General features: G+C 39.4%; 1 pseudogene; it reads right to left on the reverse strand.

The window, feature by feature from the left end:
- Positions 1 to 5211: 5211 nt before the first annotated feature.
- LOC101587781 lies at positions 5212 to 6839 on the reverse strand (annotated as a pseudogene).
- Between the last annotated feature and the right edge of the window lie 537 nt (positions 6840 to 7376).

A 7376-nucleotide genomic window follows, 5' to 3' on the forward strand; every position in this document is an offset into this window, starting at 1 on the left:
TCTCTCTCTCTCTCTCTCTCTCTCTCTCTCTCTTTCTCTTTCTATCACACCACTTCCTCATTCTTATTCCCTAGAATCTCAAATAAATACCCAGAGCACTAATTCTCATCATGGGCTGTGTTCAATGACGTTCAAACTATAACAAAAAGGGAGAGATTTAAATTGCCATAAGTATTGTGGTGATTTCACTAAAAATTGTGAATAAAAATCTCCAAAAATTGTCTCTTCCACTAAACAGGACAAGAATACTAACAACACAAAAATTCAAAGTCAACATTTCCAGGGTCGGGGAGATAGCTTGCTTGCACTTATAGTAGAATAAGCGCTTGCTTGGCAAGCACAGGGTCCTGGTTTAATCCCCAGTTCCAAAAAAAAAAAAAAAAAAAAATCCTGAACTTTGTGGATAAATTAATGGCTTGCAACAATTACAGAATGTTTATTCAAAAGACAGTGCTAACTTTTGGTAATGGCAGTGAGCTGTATAGCTTTCACCCTGCCTATTCTCATGCATCCTTTCACAGATCTGTGGTTTTCTTAAAAGCCAAAACCCTAGGTTTGTAGTGTAAAAGAAAAATATCTCAGGACAAAATGTCATCATTGGTGTTTCTATCAAATGCAGATGTAAGAATTAACCATCAATTAATCCTTTATGAGTTCTTCCACCTCCTCCACCCCCAAAGAAGAAATGAAAGAAATCCTTCCCAATTTACTTTCTGAGGCCAAAATTACCCTGATACTTAAAACAGAAAGACATTATAAGGAATGAAAATTACAAACTAACATCCTCAATAAATATAGGTACAAAACTCTTCAAATACTATCAAGCCAAATTCAGCAGTCGATAAAAAGGACTTTACTGGACCAAGGATTTACACATTGAATGCAAAAATACATTTGATCCATGAAAAATCAATCACCACAGTACATGATTATAGAATAAATTATAACCTCAGATAAAAGCATTTGACAAAATCTAAAGTCCCTTCATGATTTAAAAGAAACCTAGGTATAGAAGACAAATTCTTCAACTGTATTTGAGAAAGGACAATGTCCTTGCCTTTGTCCTCAACTGACTTGAAGATGGTTGCTATAGATACTTGTTGAATGAATGGCTTTAAAGATGTTGTCCCCACAAGCTGAAAAGTTATTCTTGTAGCCTGTCCATTAATATATTAGTGATTCTTTAACTAAAAGTCTTTTTGTCTCTGAGAAGGTATAAAACTAATGTAGTTTCAGTCTTTGCATCTTTCAATCTTGAGCTTTCAAAAGAAGTGTCTGAAATTTTTGTTTCTCTAGAAGTAACTAATCAAGAAGAGAAAAACTTCCAATAGGAAAACTCCTGAAGTCCATAGTGTAACTTTCCTTAAGTCTACGCAAAGAAAAGCACCAAACACCAACACAAGGCTTGATAACCCAGAATAGAAAGCACCTTGGAGAAAATAATCATTCTCGATAGTCTTTCCAGACGAGTGTGTAAAAGATTTGTAAAGTAAACTACTCTTTGGATACTCACTTGATAATAATTCTGAAGTGCATCTCCAGAAAAGGGGAGAGACGTTTTTCTAATAGAATCATGAACATTTTATGTAAGTATTTTGAACATGAAACCTATCTGTGAAAGATGCATTTCCAATTAGGAAACTGGATATAAACACACACGTTAAGTAAAGCAGAGTGAAATATCCCACTGTACATCTAGATTTCCAATCAGAACAAAGCAGTCTTATCTCTCAGCAAGAAATGTGTGAGATGAATTTCTCACTTAACTAATTATTTACACTTCAGTCACAAGTGCTGGAAGGTAGTTTTGCCTGCTTATTGCTCTAAGGCTAGAATATGTTGTAATAATTTGCGTTCATAAAGGACTTCAGAATGTTAGCTCTTTAACCCACACTGCATTGCTGCCTGATAACTCAGAATTATTGCATGTGCTACAGAAACTGACCCAAATCAATTAAGATCCATCCTAAAAGCAGAGTTCCTGGCCTGCGAGTTGGAGCTCAGTTCATTTTTGTCCCGCCACTCCAGCCCTTTGGACACTGCGATGGGTTAATTAACCTCTCTCGCCTTGAATTTGTCCATAAAACAGTGACAAGAAGACTAACCTTACAGTATATTGTGCAAATTAATTGATTTTTTGGAAAGCATTTTCAGATCTATGGAAGGAAAGTATAAAGTGTAAATATCTCAATTGATTTCAAATGATAAAGGATCATTTTTCACAGCATTCATCAAGAGGCCGAGTGACACAGATATTGAATAATATATAAAATGGTGAAAAATTCTTTCCATCACTCAAACAAAGAGTACTTGAAACTCTTACCTCCATTCAGCCAACCATGATTCATTCACTGGGAGAAAAGCAATGATTCATTCACTTCCACAACTACCCAGGATAACATTTTCCAGAACAGTGAGAACACTGGATATTCTTGATGTGGTCTCTCATTTATGGCTGTATTTTAAAATATGTGCCCCATATCCCAACCTGCAGTTGCACTTGCGTGCAGCTTGGGATATAAGGTTTCTGAGAAAAAGTACACCATTTATATCATTTATATTTTACAATTTTCTAACCAGAGTGGTACAGAAATTTTTGGACTAATATTATTATTATAAACAAATAAACCCATAAATAAGCATTGTATTATTTCAATGAAAATGTGTTTTTCAAAAAAGGATTTTATCCCTACTGTCTCAAGTGAGTTTTTCTATATAATAATTCTACAAAGCATGCTGCATTTGATACTGAGGGGGGAAAAAATACAACACAGTTATTTCATCTTAAAACTACAAATAAATAATTTAAAGACTTTTATTTCAGACATGAACCCAAAGTTGAAGCTCCAAAGTTATATAAACCTAGAATTATATGGTGATAAAATGTTGGTGCTTAGTGCAAGAAATGAAACACTGAACCTTAAAATGCATCAAAGGAATGGTTTGTAGCCACCTTCAATCAAAACTCAATACTCATTGATTTTTCTCCCAGAACAGAGGCCCTAGCTCTCTTTGAGTGGCGCCTCTGAGGTGAAGCTCTTCCCTCGACATTGTATCCACATTTATCCTTCCCACAAGTATTCACGGAAAAGTCCTCTCAAAGATACAGACCCTATTCAGAATCAGTCATATTCAGGTCCTGGTTTGCAAAGGAAGTATCCATAATGAGACTGGGCGAGGAGATTTGCCGGACATCTCAACCTAGACCCAAAATTTCAGTCCACCTTCTGTACAGAAAAAAATTCTAAAATCAAGGAAGGTATCTCTAGACCTATCAAAATTGCAGCTTAAAAGTTCTGATTATAAAACATCTCTGTTACAAAAGCTACAATTCTTGTTACGTAGGTCTTGCTTTATCTTGGTCTTAACCATCCAGCAGAAAAGTATAATAACGAGGTATGAAAATACAGCCACATTAATATGCTGAGCTGTAAAGGACTCAAGTCAACAACTTTTGACATTGCCAGTCCTATGGAAAACCCAGTCCTATGGACTACTAGACTATATTGGATTATTTTGCTGAATTCACACACCTACAATATTTAAATGGCAACGCAATACCCATCTCTGGCAAAACTAAACAAAAAAAGGGGATAGAAATGAAGGATTATTTTGTGTCTGTATATACAAAATAGGATAGATATGCAGCTACTTTCTCTTAATTCAATGAGAAGAAAGATTTGTACTAGTAGTGTTTGGGCAGGATATCATGTCTTCATCTTGTACTATGAATAACCACTATGAAGACAACAATATGCAATGTATTAATTATTGAAACTGTCCTATTAATCGGTTTTGAAACTGTCTCAGTGCTATTTGTTTCTCAAAAAATTTTTAAAATGTCTCTGTGTGACACCCACATGTCTTATGTGTGTTCATGTATCTCCACACAAATCTACATTTCCTATGTGCATACACAGGATGACCTTCTTGGCCAGCAACAGTGCCCTGTATTATAAAACAAACCCTTTAATCCCACTTCGTGCAATTCTGAATTTTACTGCTACTCTTATTTTATACATTCAGACAAAACTACTTAGTTAGGCTTTCTGACAAATGGTTAAACATCCCTTATGTGTACTTTTAGCATCAATTTGAAGAAAGCAAATTTCCTATTTAGTCAAAAAGATCAGCCAAAAAACATAAGATGGGAGTCTGCCCCTCAGCTCAATTCTTTAAGTGGCTGCTTCAACAAAGCAGTCAGGCTCAGGTTGCTGTGGTTCAATCCCCACAACTCAAGCCAGCCAAACCTGCCCTGAAGGCATTTGGAGCAAAAAATAAATAAAACAAAATAAAAAAATAAGATAAGTCAAATTCCATGAAAATTTATGTATTACACCTCTATAACAGCACAATTTTAAGTAATTACTTGAAGTATCTATTTGACTTACATAAACTCAAATTAACCACCATTAGGGTGGTTATTGTCAAACAAACATGAAATATCAAATACTGCCCAGGATATTGAGGAGGTGCAACCCTTACACATTGCTGGTAGAAATTTATTTTTTGGGTTTTTTTATTATTATTATTTAAGATCTTTATTAACAGGTGCTTACAGTGTGTTGACTTTTTGAAAAAAATCAAGTTGTAAGCTTTTATTACAATTAAAAATGAAGATCTGAAAAATCCTAACTTGACCAGACATGAAATAATACAAAAACCTTTAAAGATATATTGAGAAAAACAAGGCTTTAAAAAAAAAAGTTTGTCATTATCAAAAAGAGACATCTTCAGGTAAAAATAATAAAAACCCCATGCTGCATAGATAGTGCAGATAGTTCTAGTTATCTGGTCAACGGGCAAAAAGCAAGCACTTAAGGTCCTCAATTCCAATCTTTTGTTCATTTCTTTTTTCCCCCCATAATTTTATTGAGAAACAAATAGCAGTGAGACAGTTTCAAACGAAATTGCCAGGACAGTTTCAATAATTAACACACTGCATACGTTCTTCCTAGTGGTTAATTGAAGATGCGGACACGATATCCTATTTACAAACACCATTAGAACAAATCCCTCTATTCATTAAGGGAATGTAACTATATATCTATCCTCACCACTTTGAATACACAGATACAAAATGGACATTCATCTGTATCCCCTTTTTTTGTTTAGTTCCGTTATTTGAATATTATATTGCTGGGATTTCCTATTCGTTTCTTTCTTGCTGGATGACTAAACCGGATGATGGTAGAAATGTTAAGCCGGCGTTTACTCAGCCCCGCCCTGCTCAGCTTCGGGAGCGGACGAATTCTCAGCTGGTGGATCCGCTGATTTTGTATCTTTGCCTTCTTGTGGTTTAGGGTTTTCTGGGCGTCTGCGTCGGTAATTGAAGTTGCGGCGGTACCCACGTTGAGGTGGCTGCTGAGCTTGGGTCTCATCTCCTTGATTTTCCTTATCTTCTTCATTGCCGTCCTCTCTAGGCTGTCTTTGGAGAGGAGGGCCCCAGCGGAATCGTGGTCGATGACCTCCACACACATTCTGTCTCCCTTGCCTTCCTTGTTCTCCTGTATCCTGCTGTCAGCACCCTCCATCACTTCTTGCACAGGAGGGTTGGGGTACTGAGGCCGACGTCCACAGAGTCTCCGCCTGTACTAAGGTGGGAACTTTGGCCTGCAGTAGGGCCGGCGTGGCTGGGACTGGCCTTCGGGAGCGCTCTCCGATCCCTCATTCTTTTCCCCACTCTCACTATTCTGGTAATTCTGCTGGTAATTGCGTGGAGGACCCCAACGACGTGGACAGCGTCTATGATGGTTACAGTCTGCTGCGTATTTACTGCCTCGAGCTGGAGCTCCACCAGGGCCTGTAACATTTGCTGCCTCTGCACCCTTTTCTCCTTCAACAACATCAAACTCCGCAATCTCTCCATCTCCTGCACTGCGAAAGTCCTTCCTGGGGTTATTCTTTATGGCAGTCTGGTGTACAAATACATCCTCCTTGGTGTCATGCCTGTTGATGAGGCCATATCCATTTCTTACATTGAACCATTTTACTGTTCCCAAAACCTTGGTTGCAGGGTGACCTTCTTGTCCCCGCCGGCAGGCACCCCATGTGAGGCTGCCCGGTGCTGGGCTCGGTGTCAGCCGCGCTGAGAGCTGCGGCTGCTGGCAGCTGCTGGGTCTCACCTCACTGCTCACGGTTGCGGTGATGGTGACTGGAGCCGGCTGCGGCAGCTGCGGCTCCTCCCGGGGTGTGATGGCAACTAGGCCCGCGGCGGCGGTGGAGCTGCTCAGGGCTCTCCGGGGTCCGCCCTCTGCTCCCGCTACCAATCAAACTCAGAAATTGAAAACACTGTGGCCTTTACAAAAACAATTTGTCAGTTCTTCAAAAAGTTAAATGTAGAATCTCTATATGATCAACCATTCTACTCTTAGGTATGGAGGAAAACTGCAAGCCGAGACTTAAATAGATACGTCTGCACCCATAGTCCTACCAAGAGGTCTCGTATCCATCCCAGTATCCACCCAAAAACTGAGCAATAAACAAAATGGTATATATGCTCAGTGGAACATTCTTCAATCATTAAAAAGAGCGAAATTCTGACACATAGATGGCCTCTGGGAACAACATAAGTGAAATGAATATGATTATGCTAAGTAAAATTTTAAAAAACACAAAAATTTACTACTCTGCTTCTACAGGCATCCACATTCTGTACAGCTTCTTTTAGTATCTGCTACTATAACTGCACGCCTTCGGCTGGGAAACATGAGTAATAGAAATGGGTCACTCGTAGCTGTACATGCAGAGAACTCCAAGATTAAAGGGTCAGCAACTTCAATGCGCAGTAAGGACTTGTTCTTTGCTTTAAATGTGGCCCATTCTTGTCCCATGTGCATGTGCTAGAAAGGCTAAAGGCCACAAACTCTTTTCCCCCGACACTCCGATACGAGCAGTAATCCTCCCCATAGCTGTGTACGACACGTGTATGCACCATACATCTCTATACGCGGATCTCATGAGTTGTGATGGAAAACTAGGGAGAATTCATAAAGTTTAAAAAACTGATGGCAGGAAAAGACTCACTGTCTTAGTCCCCATCAAAATCCCCTCCTCGCTTTGAGCACGCCTAGCACTTATCCCCTCATCCTTGCCACTCTCTGAAGCAGTTCTGGAAGTCCTCCTTTGTGTTCTTGGCTGCCTTGACACCCTGAATTAATTTAAAACATTTCCCTTTCCGGGGCTGTACGCTGCCTGGTACCGGACCTACTGGAGATGGATGAGCGCGCAGCGTCACGTTTTCACGGGCATGACCTCTAGGGGGCGCTCTGCAGCATGTGCCTCCTGAGGACACGCCACCTGCTACGCAGAATCACGCAGCAGGGGTGCTGCGAACAATGACAAAAGTGTATCTGAAGCGAGTGGGACTATTTGGG

The sequence above is a fragment of the Octodon degus genome, unplaced genomic scaffold, assembly GCF_000260255.1.
Source record: "Octodon degus isolate 3935 unplaced genomic scaffold, OctDeg1.0 scaffold00190, whole genome shotgun sequence".
Classification (NCBI taxonomy): domain Eukaryota; kingdom Metazoa; phylum Chordata; class Mammalia; order Rodentia; family Octodontidae; genus Octodon; species Octodon degus.